This window comes from Rhinoderma darwinii, chromosome 2, assembly GCF_050947455.1.
Source record: "Rhinoderma darwinii isolate aRhiDar2 chromosome 2, aRhiDar2.hap1, whole genome shotgun sequence".
Taxonomy (NCBI): domain Eukaryota; kingdom Metazoa; phylum Chordata; class Amphibia; order Anura; family Rhinodermatidae; genus Rhinoderma; species Rhinoderma darwinii.
This window is the reverse complement of record NC_134688.1, coordinates 332,875,506-332,894,210: the sequence shown is the minus strand read 5'-3', so window position 1 is coordinate 332,894,210 and position 18,705 is coordinate 332,875,506. Positions and strand designations below refer to the sequence as shown.

The following is an 18,705-nucleotide window of genomic DNA, read 5'->3' as shown; positions in this document are numbered from 1 at the left end:
TTACTTCCACATCTATGGCATTGCCATACCCGGGAGAACCATTTAAAAAAAAATTAGTGTGTGTGTCTCCAGTGGCACAAGCTGGACATTACATATTTGTCACTGAAATGGCATATCTAGTGAAAAATTTAAATTTTGACTTTGCACCATCTGCAGTGCAATCATTAATGGAAAAGACCTGTGGGATGAAAATGCTCACTACACCCCTTAATAAATGCCTTGAGTGGTGTCGTTTCCAAAATGGGGTCACTTCTCAGGGATTTATTTTATTATTTCACATCAGAGCTCTGCAATTGTGAACAAATACTTTGTAAACCGCCAAATTAGGCCTCAATTTTGCATGGTACTTTTTCACTCCTGAGCCCTGTCGAATGTCCAGGCAAAAGATTAGGGCCACATGTAGGGTGTTTCTAAAACCTGGAATAAGAGAGCTGTCTTGTTATGGTGGCACAAGCTGGGCACCACATATTGGCATATCTATGGAAACATTCCCATTTTCACTCTGCAACATTGAGTGCACACTAATTTATGGAAAACACCTGCAGGGCTAACATGTTCATGACACCCCTAGGTAAAAACCTTGAGGGGTGTAGTTTCCAAAATGGGATCACATATGGGCGCTTTCCACTGTTTTGGTCCCACAGAGGCTTTGCAAGTGCAACATATCGACCACAAACCGATCCAGCAAAATCTGCAATCCAAAAGCCAAATTGCGCTCTTTCCCTTCTGAGCCTTATTGTGTGCCCAAACAGCAGTTTTTTTACCACATATGGGGTTTTGCCATACTCGGTAGAACTTTCTTTACAAATGTTAGTTTGTTTTTTCTCCCTTATTTGTTGAGAAAAGAAAAAATTTTGAGCTAAAGCTACGTCTTATTGAAGAAAAATTATTTTTTTTCCATTTTCACCACCCAATTCTAATTAAATCCATGAAACACCTGTGGGGTCAAAACACTCACTACACCCCTAGATGAATTCCTCAAGGGCTCAAGGGGTGTAGCATCCCAAATGTAGTCACTTTTGGGTATTTTCCACTGTTTTGGTGCCACAGGGGCTTTGCAAAAGCAACATGGTACCAAGAAACCAATCCAGCAAAAGCTGTTCTCCAAAAGCGAAATGGCGCTCCTTCCCTTCTGAGCCCTGCCGTGTACCCAAACAGCAGTTTATGCTCACATATGGGGTATTTCCGTACTCCAGAGAGGTTGCTTTATAAATGTTACAGTGCTTTTTTTTCTTTATTCCGTGTGGACGTTTTTTTAGCTAAACCTACATCTTATTGGAAAAATAAAAAAAAATCATTTTCATGTCCAAATTCTAATAAAATCTATTAAACATCTGTGGAGTCAAAATGCTCACTAAACCCCTAGATTAATTCCTTGTGGGTGTAGTTTACAAAATGGGGTATTTTTTGGGGTGTTTCCTTTGTTTTGGCATCACAAGACCACTTCAAACCTGACATGGTGCTTAACTGGTTCCCGACCGCTGGCTGTATTTTTACGGCCTGCGGTCAGGGTCCTTAGAACCCTAGCCATAGACTTTTTACGGCTCGGGTTTTAACTTGCTGCCCGCGCGATCGGGCAGCTGAATGTCGGGTCTCCGGCTGTCAGTGACTGCCGGGGACCCTGAGGAGAAGATAGAAGCAGCTTTAGCTGCTTCTGTCTTCTCCGATGTCTTTTTACACAGCGCTCAATGAACGCTGTGTATAGGAATATAGACAGCAGCAACAGCGCTGTCTCTATTCCTCCCAGTGATCATGTGACTGGTCACATGATCGCCGGGTGCCGTTACTTACAGACTGCTGCTGGGTCTAACAAGACCCAGCACAGCCCTATTAGTGACAATCGTCACTATGAGAGGGCTGATTTCCCCTGTAACTGGGGCTGCTGTGCAGCTCCAGTTACAGTGGAAAAACATGGTGTAAAAGAAAGAAAAAAAATATATAAAGTTCCCCAAAGGTCTTTTTTGACCTTTGGGGGACAGACCATAGTAATAAAAAAATAATAAAGTAAAATGCAAAAAAAAAATACAATAATAAATACACATAAAATACCCACCCCCAAAAAAACAGTTCCCCCCCGCCAATCATTGTTGTAACGCTAGCGCTGACCCAATTACTCTAATATAGACATGTAATATATTAAAATTTACGGTAGACAATGACGATCACAAATAAAAGGTCTATTTTAGGGTAAAACTATGTTATCACCAAAAAAAATAGCTGAAACGTAAAAAAGCTTCTTTTTTGACTATTATTTTCAAACTTTATGAATAAAAATTCTAAAATAGCAAAAAAGGTGTGTATAAAAACAATAAAAATGAAACCTGCATTGTCTACGGAAAAAAACGTCGCAAAAATGACGTCGTTAGCCCAAAAAATAAAAAAGTTATAGCCATTTTACTAACGCGTGTTAAAAAGGGCTAAACAATGTCTGGTCCTGAAGGCGCAAAATAGCCCGGTCCTGAACTGGTTAAAATATATTCTAATAAAAAGAAGGCCCCAAAGTCCTCTAGGTGCTCCTTTGCTTCTGAGGCTGGTGCTTCAGTCCATTAGCACACTAGGGTCAGGTGTGGGATATTTCTAAAAACTGCAGAATCTGGGCAGTAAGTATTGAGTTGCGTTTCTCTGGTAAAACCTTATGTGTTACAGATAAAAAATGATTAAATATCAATTTCTGCCAAAAAAATAACATTTGTAAATTTCACTTCTACTTTGCTTTAATACTTGTGAAATGCTTAAAGGGTTAATAAACATTCTAAATGCTGTTTTGAATACTTTGAGGGGTGCCGTTTTTAAATGGTGTGACTTATGGGGGTTTGTGTTATATAGGCTTTATATATACTTTACAACTGTACTGGTCTCTGTAAAAACAGTCTTTTGAAATTTTCTTGAAAATGTGAGAAATGTCTGCGAAAGTTCTAAGCCTTGTAACATCCTAGAAAAATGAAAGGACGTTAAAAAAAACTATGCAAACATAAAGTAGACATATGGAAAATGTTAATTAGCAACTATTTTGTGTGGTATTACTATCGTTTTTACAAGCAGATACATTTAAACTTAGAAAAAACGCAAATGTTTGCAATTTTTTGGTTTAATTTTGGTGTTGTTCACAATTAAATACTGAATGTATCGACCAAATTTGACCACTAACTTAAAGTACAATGTGTTACGAGAAAACAGTCTCAGAATCGCTTGAACAGGTAAAAGCATTCTAAAGTTATTACAACATAAATTGACACGTCAGATTTGAAAAATGATGCTTTGTCAGGAAGGACAAAAGTGGCTGCAGCGGGAAGGGTTAATTCAAATATCAAGGTTTAAGGTGAATGTGTTGATGATTAGTCGACTACGTTATTGATTCCGTCAAAACGACGGCACCCCTGCCCAATGGAGACAAATGGAAACCATTTACACCGGAAATCAATGGTGATGGAAACGGAAACCTCTGGTTTCCGTTTGTGTCAGTCAGGGCTTCGTTCCGACAGAAAGCTCCGAAGGAACGTCGGAACCGAGCCCTGGCGCAGATGTGAATGCAGCCTTGTCTAGAGTGGTGAAAAAGTTAATAGTAACTCCATTATTGGTCTAAGGAGTTAATGCTGATATGTCATGTGACCTAAGGCCAGGGCTACACCTAGACTTTTTGTAGTGCTGCTGATCGATTCCACCCATTGTAGTGGGAGTGGGATCTCAGCTGTAACTTACAGACGACACCCGCTCAGCCTGTGAGCGCGCTCCATACTTCCCTTTGGCGGCTGTTACGTACGAGGGGGGCAGTACTCGTACAATTGCTGCTTCCCCTTCATTTCTAGAGCTCACACTGTGAATCGCCAACAAACTTGTAGCGGCGGTTCCAAGTATTACAGCTTTCTCCCATTGACTTCAAAGTGAAGTGGGGTCTAGGGTAGTAAAGGGGTTAATGCCAAAAAAACATTGTGATCTACAGTAGTGAAGTGGTTAATGCCAAAATTCGTTTTGATCTAGGTAGTAAAAAGTTACTGCTAAAATTCCTGTTGACTTAGGGTAGTGAAGGGGCTAATGCTAACATACCTGGAGATCTAGGATAGTGAATAGGTTACTTCATAATATGATTAGCTAATGATTTATAAATCTCCTCTGACTCACACTAGCTGTCTATACTATCTGTGAGTGCTGTGTACAGAATGTCTTGTGTATTCCTATGAGATGCTGCTCCTCACTGTCTCCTGTGCAAAAACTGAATATATCACTAGCAGGCTGAAGCTGCACATAGGAATACACTGAGACTCTCCAGTGTGAGAACATAAGTTCTATATCACTGATCTATCACTTACTCCAGATATTACCCAGAGTAGAGCAAGTGCAGTGTGATGATATTTCTCCCACTTTGCCTCTGCACAGAGGCATCATGGGAAAAGCAGGTTGCATTAGGGGAACCATATCATAGGGGAATAAGAAACCAAAATGGCAGACAATTCATAAATGGCCCATCAACTCAACAGGTATACACAAGGCAGACACAAGTGCCTCTACATCATTTTTTAATAATAGCCTGTGCTGCAATACATAGGCAAAAATAAATAAAAAATAAAAAACTGCCAGCAACACCTGTATTGAAAGTTGCAAGATTCTCTCTTGTTTCTCCTTTCCTCTTGCTGCTTCATCCCAGGACTCTGCTTCAGATTGCTGAGGCACACAGACAATGCATCATCCTCTATCAGCCACTCACAGAGCGGCTCAATCGATAATAAACACTCTGTGATTGGCTGATGGGAATCATGCAGTGTCTGTATAATCTGCAGTGGAAGGTGTGCAGTGGACGGGTGTCGCAAATTTATTTTTTTTATATACATTTTATTCTAGTGTGTTATTAAAATAAATGTTATTTATTTGTGTGTTTGTGTTTTACTTTTTTTATTTTTCTAACTTTGACTTCACTATGGGGGCTGCCATTTTTTTTTCATCTCTGTATGCGTCGATTAACGACACATAGAGAGATAGAATACGGCAGCTACAATGCATAGGAGTCAATGAACGGCTCCCGTTCATTGTATCTGCTCTCTGGCTTTGTACTGCGCAGACGCAGGTCTGAGTCACACAGCAGAGCAGCTATTTGCAGGGAGATAGCAGGCGCCATCATGAAAACCAGCTGCACTGCAGGTAAGGTGTGTGTCTCTGTCTGTCCCTCTCCCTCTCTCACAGACCGCCGCTCTCGTGACCCCCGACGGGCCCCCCCTGATGGCCCCCCCACCCGACGGGCCCCCCTGTAATCGTGAAGGAGACTCTGTACAAAGGACGCATGATGTAACTGTCCTTGGAAAGCTGGGTGATAAACAATATGCCCAGCTTTCCCAGACCCCTAAATCTCTCTTGTTCTGCTGAGACTGAGAGGTTCATTAGTCACATCCCCAAACACACTCCAGTAGGAGGGGTAATGATGGTCACCCAGCTTTCCCAGACCCCTGAATGATAAATGTCTCTAGTTGTGCTGAGACTGAGAGGTTCATTAGTCACATTCCCAAACAGTCTCAGCACAACTAGAGAGATTTACCGTTCAGGGGTCTGGGAAAGCTGGGTGACCACCATTACCCTTCCTACTGGAGTGTGAGAGGTTCATTAGTCACATCTCCAAACAGTCTCAGCACAACTAGAGAGATTTACCGTTCAGGGGTATGGGAAAGCTGGGTGACCACCATTACCCCTCCTACTGGAGTGTGAGAGGTTCATTAGTCACATCCCCAAACACTCCAGTATGAGGGGTAATTGTGGTCACCCAGCTTTCCCAGAAGCAGATATAACCAGGAAAGAGCTGGATGGATGGGCTGAGGGTGCACAGGGTTTTTGGTTATCCCCCTCTGTCATGTGATTGGACCTAGGTTACCGGTTCTGATGCAGACGGGGCTCATGTGACTATAAATCTGTCCATAATAAGAGACAGTGCACTCAGGACAAGCCCTACCCTCATGCCGTAGTTGTGTGGTTCTGTCTGCAGTGATGGCGGTGGGTGGCTCTGACACCCGCCTCCCCCGTCGGGTCATCTCAGGACAGAAGGGGTGTCTGGATTGGAGACACAGCGCCGCACCTGTCCTCAGGTTGTGTCTGGTATTGCAGTTCACCTCCATTGAAGTGAATAGGATAGAGCTGTAATACCACACACGACCTGAGGACAGGTGCGGCACCATGTTTTCCTGGACGACACCTTTAAGACTTTTCCCGTGTGTGTGTGTGGCAGAGCGAAGTGTGCACGGGCGCCGCTGATACTTCATAGCCGCTTATCAGCTATTTTGAAGAATCAGCGGCGAGCACCCCCCCCCCACACACACACACACAAATCCCCCCCCAAACACGCAAAATCAAGTGTATTCAAGCGTCTTTTTAATGTGGTTTTTTGCACGTAAAATGTGCAAAAAAAAACACGTGTCAAATACACGGCGTGTGAACCGGTCAACTGAAAAGTCATTCACTTCACTTTCATCATTCTAAGGGTATGTTCACACACAATGTTTTCAGCTGAAAAATCGGAAGCAGAACGCCTACAAGCATCTGCCCATTGGTTTCAATGGGAAATACGGCGTTCTGTCCCGACAGGGCGTTTTTTACGTGGTCGTTTTCCAAAACCGGCATGTAAAAAGACGCCCACCAAAATTAAGTGCATATCACTTCTTGGGACGTTTTTGGAGCCTTTTTTCATTGACCTTATAGAAAAACAGCTCCAAAAATGGCTGTTAAAAAAACGCGAGTTTGATTAAAAGATGGCTGAAAATCAGGATCTGGTTATCCTTTGTTTAGTAAGTGTGTGAACATACCCTTAGCCTTTTGGTGTTCTATAACTTCTGCCAGCTGCAGAATCACAGCCAACTTGGCTGCCGGACACTGCTTAGCAATTTGAAGACACCTTTTCCTGGCTTGTAAGAGGGGGGGGTAAGATTCCCTCCCACATTTACAGCAGCTGTGAGTTAGGTTGCTTTGCCTTATTCACCTTGCTGTAATTCTGGGAAGTGCTCCCCCTGGTGGCCAACATAGGAAAAGATGTCAAATTATTATTTAATTTTTAATACTTTCCACCATATGGAAGAAAAAAAAAATACAGAAAAAACCTAAAAAATATAATAGAAATAAGTAACGACACTTAAAAAAAAAGTTTAATTTGCGACACATTCCCATTAACAATAGTGATTTTAAAACTCCCTGTGGCTAGAATAGGCTCTCTCATGGCCCCGGTGCAGCTGAACAGGAAGTACAGGCAATAATTCCACCCCTGCACTAAACATCTTCTGTTGTGGGAAACAAGGTTAAACTTTAGCATGTCTGATACTTTATTTCCCTAGGCAATAAGCAATAAAGCTAACCCCCTATGGCAATAAATAGGCATATTTCTAATGTTCAGAACTTGCATGTTCATGGGGGAGTTGGGGAAAATAGCTATCGGCCGAACACTAAGCTATCTAACGTGTATAGGAAGCTTTATGTAGCATTAAAAACATAGTAACAGGGGTTGTAGTAACAACAAGCTAAAATATATATATATTTTTAGTTATATTTTATTCTATTTTTCCTATTATGTTATTTATACAAAAAAAATACACTGAGATAAGATGTACACATGGAGTGGATGCAAATATGCAAGTGATATGTCTGCTAGATATGCAATTGACTCAGGTTTCCTATAGAAAAAGAGCGCAGACATGTTAATAAGCTATGGACTTGCACTACAAGCCTTGGCTTTCTCTGCTGATAGCCCTCTTGCATACAAATAAAGACACATAGATCTCCAGTGGAGGTACTGTATGTTATGTGTCTCATTCCTCCTCCTCTGAAAATGCTGCTTAGTAACCATTCAGTGGTAGAAAAACAGCTCTCCTCCTCTCTAATCCTTGATTCTTTCTAGCAGAGGTACCAGGTCTATTCCGATACACTAGGCTAGGAATGAACATCTGAGCCAAACCGTCCTCTCTACCAATTATCAGGTAAGTGCAGTAAAATGTATATTTTACCTACATCTCTTATGTAGCTTTCGTTACAGTTATCCGGTATACGTACAGCTCTGGCATATACACTACTTTAAAGCAGTGGTTTGAGGAAATCTGTGGAATATATTTCATGTTTCTGAATTGTCAGTTTAAGTTTACTGCAGGGGAATCTTGTCCTTGTTGTTACTCCATAGTCTGTTGTATTCTTGACCTTAAGGGCTGAGTTTTGAATATTGAGTAAATGATGATTCTGCTTATGCTGATTTAAGCTTGACCAATCCTAAACGTATCAGCGCATTGCAGGACTTGATCTCCTAGTCATAATGTATCATTTTTCATTAAAGGGTTAACACCAATCACCATTGAAGGCAAGAATAGGCAAGGGTTAGTTTAAACAGCATTCTGATGCAGAGTACAAATTGCTGCAGTGATAAGTTCTGTTATTCCCTATCTCAAAAGAGGGAAAATTGTATTTGAATGATAGTATAAGGGTATGTTCACACGCAGTGACCAAAAACGTCTGAAAATACGGAGCTGATTTCAGGTTAAAACAGCTCCTAATTTTTAGACATTTTTGTGGCAACTCGCATTTTACGGACGTTATTGGAGCTGTTTTTCAATGGGGTCAATGAAAAACGGCTCCAAAAACGTCCCAAGAAGTGACATGCACTTCTTTTTCGCGGGTCATCTTTTTACACGCCGTATTTTGACAGCGACGCGTAAAATAACACCTCGCGGGAGCAGAACACCGTAAAACCCATTGAAAGCAATGGGCAGATGTTTGTAGGTGTAATGGAGACGTTTTTTCAGGCATAATCCCAGGCGTAAGACGCCCAAATTACATCTGAAAACAGTGTGTGTGAACATACCCTTAGAGTAGGTGTTTTATGTTTTGTATGGTACGTTATGGAAGCTCAGGAGTCAAAAAAACACATATTAATAACAATTACAAAAAAAACTCCATCTCTAGTAGTCTTAGGGATAGTTTACTGTTGAAAGCTATTAGGTAAATGTATGATCTATAAAAACTCCTATTTTACCCGTGCCATTTCCATACTGCGGTTAATGCAACAAAACTCTCATATTGCTCTATTGAATGCAATGTTATATTAATTCATTATATTTTCCAAATTAAGTGGTTCCTTTGCTGGTGCATCCTATCATCCCTGGACAGGAGTGCCCATCATTTGTTGTCATCCCCCATCTTCATCACACATCTTGTAAAACAGATTAGAGCCATGACTTTATGGCCATTTCTCCATTTATTTTTTCACGCAGTCCAGCTGATAGAGGAATATGATTAGCCGCAGATGGACCCCATAGCAATTATTTGTTCTACCTTTATCTACAAATTTACTTTTTTGCACAGTTTATGCTCTGTACTTATATGTACTGGAAATCTCTGGTGATAAGTTTTAAGAGGACCCGTCAGCTCTCCTGACATGTCTGTTGTAGTGAACAATTGTATTCCCTGTAATATAACATTTCTGGACCATCTTTTCTTAGATCTCTGTGTTGTGTCATTCCTCTGTTATTCCTCCTAGTAATGTATGAATAAATTGACAACTGGGTGTTACCAGTAGGGGTTGTGCCCCTAGACTGTCTGACAAGGTCCAATCATTGCTGACAGTGGCAGACTGTGCAGGGACCTGTGCCAGATGGTGTAGGTGAATGGTAACACCCAGTGGTTAATTTATTCATCAATTTCTAGTCATAATAATAGAGGAACAGACAGAGATCTAAGAAAAGATGTTCCAAAATTTTTATTTCATGGGGCATACAAGTATTTACTAAAACAAACAAGTCAGGAATGCTGACAGGTCCTCTTTAAAAATACTGTAAAGCTCCAGGAAAACATCCCAAATCTTGGACACATTATTTAGACAAATGCTTCTATTTTGTAGCCATACCAACCTTGTCATTGTTTCAGGATCCACCTTTCTTCAACAGCAATTGTGAGGTCAAGTACAAATAAGTAAAAGAGAAAATTGATTGACACAAATGGTGAGAAAGCAAATCTCAACAATGAATCTACCGAGATATTTATCACAAAGATGCAGTAGCAACAACACACTGAAAAATATGTTTTCATAATTTCACTAAAGAGCTTGATTACATATAATAATTTAGTTACAATTATTGGGCTGTGATGCCGTAGTGGGCATCATTCATACCTCCTTGTATATTATCTCCAAAACTGTAGTGTATTCTGGTTAGCTCTGACACTATGGGGATAATTTATCAACATTTCTATGCCAGTGCATTGAGCTACAATAACTACCATATCCTGTTTGGCTATGCAAAAATAAAATAAAAAATACATTCCAACCACCATATGGGCCCGTATTCCTCATCCATGTTTTAGCTACTATCAGCCTAGCTAAAAAGTGTAACTTAGCCATCAAAATCTTTGCAGGCCGGCTTTCCTGAACTTGTCCATAATTATTTAATAACCAAATAGTTGGCTTGTTCAATACATCAATATTCAATGCCTGTCTTATTATCAATAAAATTTGATGCCAAAATTACGAACCAAAGGGCATTTCCAATACATGTGGGTGAAGCCGTCTACAGGATGATCACACTTTGGGCATATAGAATCTCCCCCTCTTTCAAATTTAGATTATTTTTTTGGGTGTATAATATAAGCAATTATTTATAAAATAGTGAGTATTTCTATGTGATTTATTATAAACAATATTACTAATAAGATTTATACTGTTTTGCTACTTCTCTAGGGGCATTGGTCCTAATTCCATTTCCGATTTCCCATACTGTATTACCCTCTTCAACTTACTGTATATTTTAGACTAAAGGCCCTTATCCCCCCCGTTAATTAAATAAAATCTTTCAAAAAAAATTGTGAACTATCACCTGTAGCTATCACCACATGTTTTAGTTGGATGTAATAAAACATCCAAGATGGCGGTAAGTCATACTTACGCTTAAGGGTATCAAACTCGATCAAGTACCAATTGTGAAATAAATTATCTATTAGGCCACATGCACACGAACGTATTTTTGCGGCCGCAATTCACCCGCAAATCTGCGGGTGAATTGCGGCTCCATTCATTTCAATGGGCCCATTTACACGACCGTGGTTTTCATGTTCCGTGCGTGGCCCAGGAGTCTGTGTTTTGCGGTCGAGGCGCATTGAAATTAATGCACGCGGCTATGTGCACGGCCTGCAATTTGCGGGCGGCCCGCGGGAGACACTCCGTGGCCGTCCAACCCAAAAATCACGTCCATGCACATGGCTACGGTCGTGTGCATGAGGCCTTAATCTCAGCCGTATCTTGTACTAGAATATTACCGCCTGTATTTTGGTTATTTCCAATAGCTTGACATTAAAGAATAGAGGAATACACCATAAAGCCCCCCTGACTTTATACATAGAACAAAACCGTTTTTCTCATCAAATTGCTTGTAAAGAGTTTTCTTAATGGACTCAACCCCAACTGGCCAGACTCTAGAAGCTGAAACAAATAAATCAAAGGGCCTTTACTGACCCTTACCAAATTTATCATAAATTCATATTTCTTCCATCTAATCAAATATTGCATTTGGGCTGCAAAGAAATACGTTTTCAAATCCGGAATTAATAATCCTCCCTCATTTTCTTCCGTTATTAAGCGTTTAAGCTTCATTCGTGGCTTTTTGCCCCTCCAAATCAAATCCCTGATTAACTGCTCAATAATTTTGCAGACCTCACCTCCCACCCAAATTGGACTGTTTACCAGGGGGTAAAGGAGCCGGGAAAGGAGATTCATTTTGACCAGAGCCACACAATCATCTGTTGACATTGACAGTGGAACCCTAAGACATGTTCTAATATTTTCTCTAGTCTTCTTGATCACGTCTGGGACAATATTAATTTCTCAGTACTGATATATATTTTGTGTTATATTTATTCCCAGATATTTAAATGATTCATTCCTCCCCAGTATCTTCACCTCATCAACTGGCATAAGTATCGTCTTAATTCAATTGATTTCTATCCCAAACATTGTATAGTCCAAACACTTCTCAGGGACCATTCAAACTGTATATCTCTATGAAAATAATTTTATAAAGTTTTACAACATAATTAAAACCAGCACAGAGATTGCCAGAGGACAGGTTCAGTATTTGAGATATTTAGGGAATACATACATGCAAAATTCATGTTAGCGTTCATAGGCATTTGAAAATAAAGTTTACCTCTATGATCTTCTTTCTCGGTGTGGATCTGTTGTCTGCTAACTTGATAAATTGAACATATACTTAGAGATTATATGAATTATTATGTAATATATTTAGATTCCACTTTTGTTTTATGGATAATAGACAGGCCTGTCCCATTAAAAGCGTTAACTGCTAAAAACAAACACCCTAGACCTCACAGGGTTTTTCTATAATAAAATAGTCTACCCTACATTGTAAACTGAACTTTAAAAGTAAGCTGCATGCTAACCGAAGACACTAAACATAGCAATATTTATCAGTCTCTTTAGAGACTAAGAAACAGGTTTAAATAAACCAATAACAGACACCTCAAAACCTTGGTTACAGAGACCATAACAAACAGCTAATACACTAAGCACCTCTTAACCACATAATATGAAATATACAACACAAGAGGAAAGATTTCCACTACTGGAATTCCACTACTGGGCATTGCAGATATCTTTCACATGTCCTGGGTCTGTGGAATATTATGAATGACCTTTGGTGGTCTATGCTTGGGGAATTAGTCTTTGGTAGCATGTACACATTGGCATATTCTTAGGAGATGCTGAAGGGCCACTACCAATGTATTGTATAAATGAGATTATCTTAGTGATATTTTTATGTTTACATCTGTATAGGCAGTACTAAAGGGCCTTTTACACCGGCCGATGAGTGGCCGATGCAGCGAGCCCTGATCAACGAGACATCGCTTTCTCCTGTCACACGGAGCAATGGGTGGGGACGAGCAATCGTTACTCTGATCACTCAGCCCTATACATTATTATCATTTCGGCAGCGTGTCTCCCTGTTACACAGGGAGATGTGCTGCAGACAACAATAATCTTTTACTTTTTTAAAACGATACGACCAGCAGATGATGGAGCGTTTTACTCGTTCATCTGCTGATCATTCCCCTGTTTACACAGAGCAATGATCGGTAACGAACGTTATATTAACGCCCCTCTGCCCGATAATCGTCCTGTGCAAAACCCCCTTTACTGTACTACCTTAATAGAATATGGTGGAGCGGCAGGAGAAAATGCCAGTTCAATGCTTGTGGCACCGTGCAGATTTTCTGGAATAATATTTGTGACTTTTGTATCAGATGCAACCATTACAAAGCAGGGACTATGGTGTAGCTTTAAAACATATGCACAATGGCTATGTTAAATGGATTATCATTCTGCTGTTTGTGCAACTGAGTTTAAGCAAATTATTTTATGAAATGCATATCTCAGTATGATGCCCCCTGTGAATTCATATATGCTTAAATATATATTTTTCCGGCATTTGTTGCATGCCTTTATGTATGTACAAATTTAGTGCCATGGCAACCAGGATTAGTTACTGTAGATACTAAGAAAAAATTACAGTTACATAAAATTGAAACATTTTGAATTTTGATCCATCAAAACACTAGTCACACATTTTCATCTTCCTTACTTCACACTTCTACACAATCTGCATGAAAAAAGTATAATTGTGGTGTGTTTTGTCGAGGATTCAGTTCTGGACATATTTCAGCTCAGATTGTAGAAGTATGAGGGTATGTTCACACGACCCATTTTCAGACGTTTTTCGGGCCGTAAACGCCCTGAAAGACGGCTAAAAATGTGGGCGCTGAACGCCTCCAAACATCTGCCCATTTTCTATGAGAAAAACGGCGTTCCGTTCCCATGGGTCGCTTTTTACATGGCAGTTTTTAAAAAGGGCCGCATAAAAAACCGCCTCGTGAAAAGAATTGCAGGTCACTACTTGAGCCGTTTTTGGAGCCGTTTTTCATTGACTCAATAGAAAAAATGCTAAAAGAACGGCCGTAAAAAACGCAGCAAAAACGCAAGTTGGTAAAAAGACCTGCTGAAAATCATCGTGCAGGAAATCCAGCTGTCATCGCCGTCATCGGGGGTCCGCTGTCCTCCTTCTCGAGGTGGGTGACAGGACATCCTCCCCTGCACCGTCGGAGTCGCTCCTTTTCTGCTCCGGGAGTCCCTAGTGTCTCCAGGTAGACACGCCGCCCCAGAGACTGTCGGACATCTTGGGGCCTGCTGTGCTGCCGCGAGTAAGGTTGGCCAGGAGGCTGCGCTGATTCTGCTGCTGCATCCCCTCTCCTCGACGGGGGTCCCGGAGCCCCTGTACCGCTCCCCGGGGAAGCTCTCCTGCCATCACATACTTGCGGGCATCGCGCCGCGGGCGTCATCCTTGCCCGCCACGTGGAGTCGTCGGCCATTTTGAGGCCTATCATCCGGGGCTGGCTGGCCTCTGCTGCTGGTCCTGAGGCGGTTGTAGGGCCCCTCCGCAGCATCTGACACCCCCAGTTGCCTCACGGAGGGGACTGTGAGGAGCACATCATCCCCACTCATAGGGGTCGCGGGAGGGAGCAGGAAACCCTTGCCTGGCGCTACAACGGGGTGGATCTGTGTGGCCTGGCCCCTTCCCCATCATCAGTAGGTTGGCGGACATTTTGAGTGTCTTCATCTTTCACAGTAAAGCACCCGGACCGGAGATATCGCCTGGTACTGAGTGAGTACAGTGTCTCCCCTCTCATGGACTGAGTATAGTTTTCTGCTGAATACGAGGGCCACATAGGGATCTGTTGCGTGCCCATTTTGAACTCTGCTTGTTTCCACCCTGGGCTGTGCGCTTGTACTTTGGCATAAATACCATCTGGATAACTCCATTGCCTGTTGTACTGGCCTGACTGCTGAGACTTCACTATTATCTGGCCTCAGTAATAGCTGAATGCGTGTGATGTTGCTGCCATCTAGTGGTCGTCCTAGTCCTATCTGTTGCACCACTTTTTTGATCTATACATTGCACATTCTGATACCATGCTGATGCCATAACCCTGCAATGTAGGAGATGACCCGCCAAACCTAATCCAGCCCTTCCATCTCTCTCCCTGTCTTGACAATGGACAAATTTCTTCATAGACACGCTCAGCCTCCACGTCTTACTAGGCAATCTCAAGGGACCAACCCTAAACCAGAAACAATGCCGAAGGGAAAAACTGGTAAAGATAAACAGGGGCCTAGACCTCCTCAGACTCCGTCTGCATTGCTGTCTTGTCCTCATTCACCCGAATGACATCACTCCACCGAACCTATCGCCGGCTGACAGTCCTATGTCCTCTCCGCTTATGGATTATCATCATGCCACTGCAGTAGCGGAAGAGGTGTCTCGCTTTAATCATGCCTTTATTTGACAGGAGACTGGATCTGATCCATACCTCCATCAACTCGGCACTGGCGCAGATTACCGCAAACGCACAAAAAATAGCGGATCTGGAAAACCGTGTGCTGGCATGCGAAACCACAGTGTCTGATCTGGAGAACTCGGTGGCTCAACATCAAAATGCAGAAATCATTCTGAGAGATAAGCTGGAGGACCTGGAGAACCGGGACAGGCGGAACAATCTCCGCTTTGTGGGAATTTCCGAAAGTGTTGTGGGCGATGATCTCATGCAGCTTCTCACGGCAGACCTCCCATCCGCCCTCCAACTGGATCTTGCACCGGACCCATTCAGCATTGAGCGTGCTCACAGAATTGGCCCCCCGCGGAGAGAGAGAGAGAGCAGACCTCGCCCAGTGATAGCGAAATATCTGAACTGGGCGATCAAGGAACGTGTCTTAAGGGCTTACAGACAGGCCAGGAACTTGCAGGTCAGGGGATCTAAACTCCTCATTTTCCAGGACTTCTCCTCAGCAGTCTCCTTGAAAAGAAAGGCATTCACGCCAATATGCCGTCATCTACACGAGAAGGGAATACGTTTCCAACTTCTGTACCCGGCTAAGCTCAAGGTGACTGAAAATGGCCGAGCCAACATCTACGAGGATCCTGGAGCAGCTCGACATCACTTCCTCAGAGATGTCCCTGACTGACCGGTCATCATTCTGTGAAAATTTGGGGACTCTTCTACTTCATATTTTTCAGTGCCTTTCCGCATGTTGCGTATTTGCACTGTAATGCTGCTATTGTTTTTTTTTTCACTATGCCTTGCATTGCTGATTTTTGTTATGTGGTGCACATAATGTTCATCTTATTTACCTATGTTTTTTTCTTAACTCAGGTTTTTTCCTACCCCCTCCTTCCCTGGACACGTGTTATCCTCCTAGGTCACTACACCGTGGGATCTACTGCTTGCTGGGACAGTGGACCCCGACTTTTTACCACTTCGCATCTCCACTCTAAGATCGCCCCTACTGGGATAGGATGAGTACCCTCTATAGCACTATAGACACACCTGCCTTCCACACTACGAATGGTCAGCTGGAATGTTGCCGGCTTAAACACTGTGGTCAAGCGTAAAAAGGTCGTAACTCACTTAAAGGGACTGAGACCCCATTTCATCTTCTTACAGGAGACACACTGGCGATAGGGCAATGGGGGTTCACTGAAGGCCACGTGGTTGGGTGACTGTTACACGGCCTCTTACACTTCTAAATCTAGGGGGGTGGCGACTCTCTTTCATAAATCTTTGGACCTGACTGTTCATGATACATACTCAGACCCGGGGGGACATTTCCTGTCTATTGACGCTACTATCAACACGCACAGATATAGCCTGGTTAACATATACGCACCCGTGTACCTTTTACTCCTTTCTTTTCACTTTCCTATTACAGAGACAAACATACACTTTGATTTTGGGAGGCGACTTTAACCTCACCTTGAACTCAGACATTGACCGGTCCAAGCCGACCACACAGGACCGCGCGGGGGCCTCGGTGTTCCTTACACTCATGGAACACCTATCATTGTGTGATCCCTGGCGTGTAACCCACACCACCTCTCGAGAATACACATATTTTTCGCATGTCCACAACACTCACTCTCGCATTGATTATTTTCTTGTGCCGGATTCCCTTTTTCCATCACTCACTTCAGTAGACCTGACGCCCATATGTATATCAGATCACGCTCCAGTATGCATGGAATTTACCACGGGCACTCCAACGTCCTATAGTCGTAATTGGCGGTTCCCTTCCTATCTGTTGACCTCTGAGGATTTCCGCAAGTACCTGACTGTCCACTGGTCTCATTATGTAGTTGACAATATTGCCCACCTAGATGATACGGCTCTTTTTTGGTCCACATCTAAGGCGGTTATGAGAGGACACATTATTTCTTATGTTAATTTTAAACGACGGGAATATCATAAGAAATTTCACTCCTTAAATACAGACATTATCAAGGCTCATAAATTACCGGTGGATACCTGTACTCCTCAGGCTAAAACAGCATATCTAGCAACTAAGTCTCTATTGGAGACCTACCTACAGGGTCAGGCTAGATGGGGCGTGGATATGACCAACAACAGATATTTTAGATGGGGTAACCGTATCGGCTCTCTGCTGGCAAAGATTCACAGGCCTAAGCGCTCGAATCACAACATTGTGAGATTAGTGGATCCCATGTCTCGCTCTGAGATTCTGGACTCTGATCTTATCCGACGGGAGTTCGTGAATTATTTTACGGATTTCTATCGAACAACGACATATGATCAGGAGGAAACTAAATCATTTTTATCCAAGCTTCATCTGCCCAAACTGACTGAAGAGAATAGAACAATGTTAAATACTGATATCACGGAGGCAGAGGTTGCTTTAGCAATTTCTAACTTACCCAATAATAAAGCGCCGGGTCCTGACGGTCTATCGGCGGAATATTACAAACTATTGCCTGATATTATACCGACATTGACGAGGACCTTGCAAGCCATCTTTAGTGGGGAGATCGACGTGCCTGACTTCCCTGAGTTCAGGACCATATTACTTCCCAAACCTGATAGGGACCTAACTCTCCTTTCCTCTTACCGCCCGATCTCCCTTTTAAACCAAGACTATAAGCTCCTAACAAAGATCTTGGCTGACTGCCTCCAAACCATGCTAGGGCCGATCATTGCCCCAACCCAGTTAGGTTTCTTGAGGAATAGACATTCCACTAAAGGTATTCGCCAGGCTGTAGCAGCCACGGTGTCTGCCCTGGACCCCTCCTCCCCAGTGACCATGTTGTTGGGATTTGACGCGGAAAAGGCGTTTGACTCAGTTTCATGGCCATTTCTCACAGCGGTGTTACAGTCCCGGGACTTCGGGGATCGTTTTCTAACATTTCTCTCATGCGCACAGTCCTGCTCTGTCACATCCCTTACCGTTAATGGGCTTAACTCGCCTCCTATCCCTATTTTCAGGGGTGCCCTCTCTCACCATTACTTTTTAACCTTTCCCTAGATCCCCTTCTCCGTCACCTTCAGTCCCTAGCATGTTTTCAGGGTATCCAAATTGGAGGCTCTCAAATTAAACTATTGGCATTTGCAGATGATATTTTGCTGTTCATATCCAACCCTGCCTCTATGCTACAACCAATCCTCCAGGATATCTCACTTTATGGCGCCTTGTCAGGTTTTAAAATTAATATACAAAAATCAGAAGCCCTAATTCTCAAGGGTCCCTCCAGGCCACTCTGGTCTTCGAAACATGCATTTAAATGGAACTCTGACTACATTCCCTATTTGGGGGTGCGCATCACGAGACAACCATCGCGTTTGTATCAACAA

At 42.5% G+C, this 18,705-nt stretch overlaps 1 protein-coding gene across 1 annotated transcript in view; it reads left to right on the top strand.

The window, feature by feature from the left end:
- Nucleotides 1-7,777: 7,777 nt before the first annotated feature.
- The window catches only part of LOC142743184 (uncharacterized), a 116,028-nt gene continuing 105,100 nt past the window's right edge, over nt 7,778-18,705 (top strand). The window contains exon 1 of the mRNA XM_075853679.1: nt 7,778-7,940. The gene's annotated coding sequence lies outside the window, so the exon portion shown is untranslated. The remainder of the gene's footprint in view (nt 7,941-18,705) is intronic.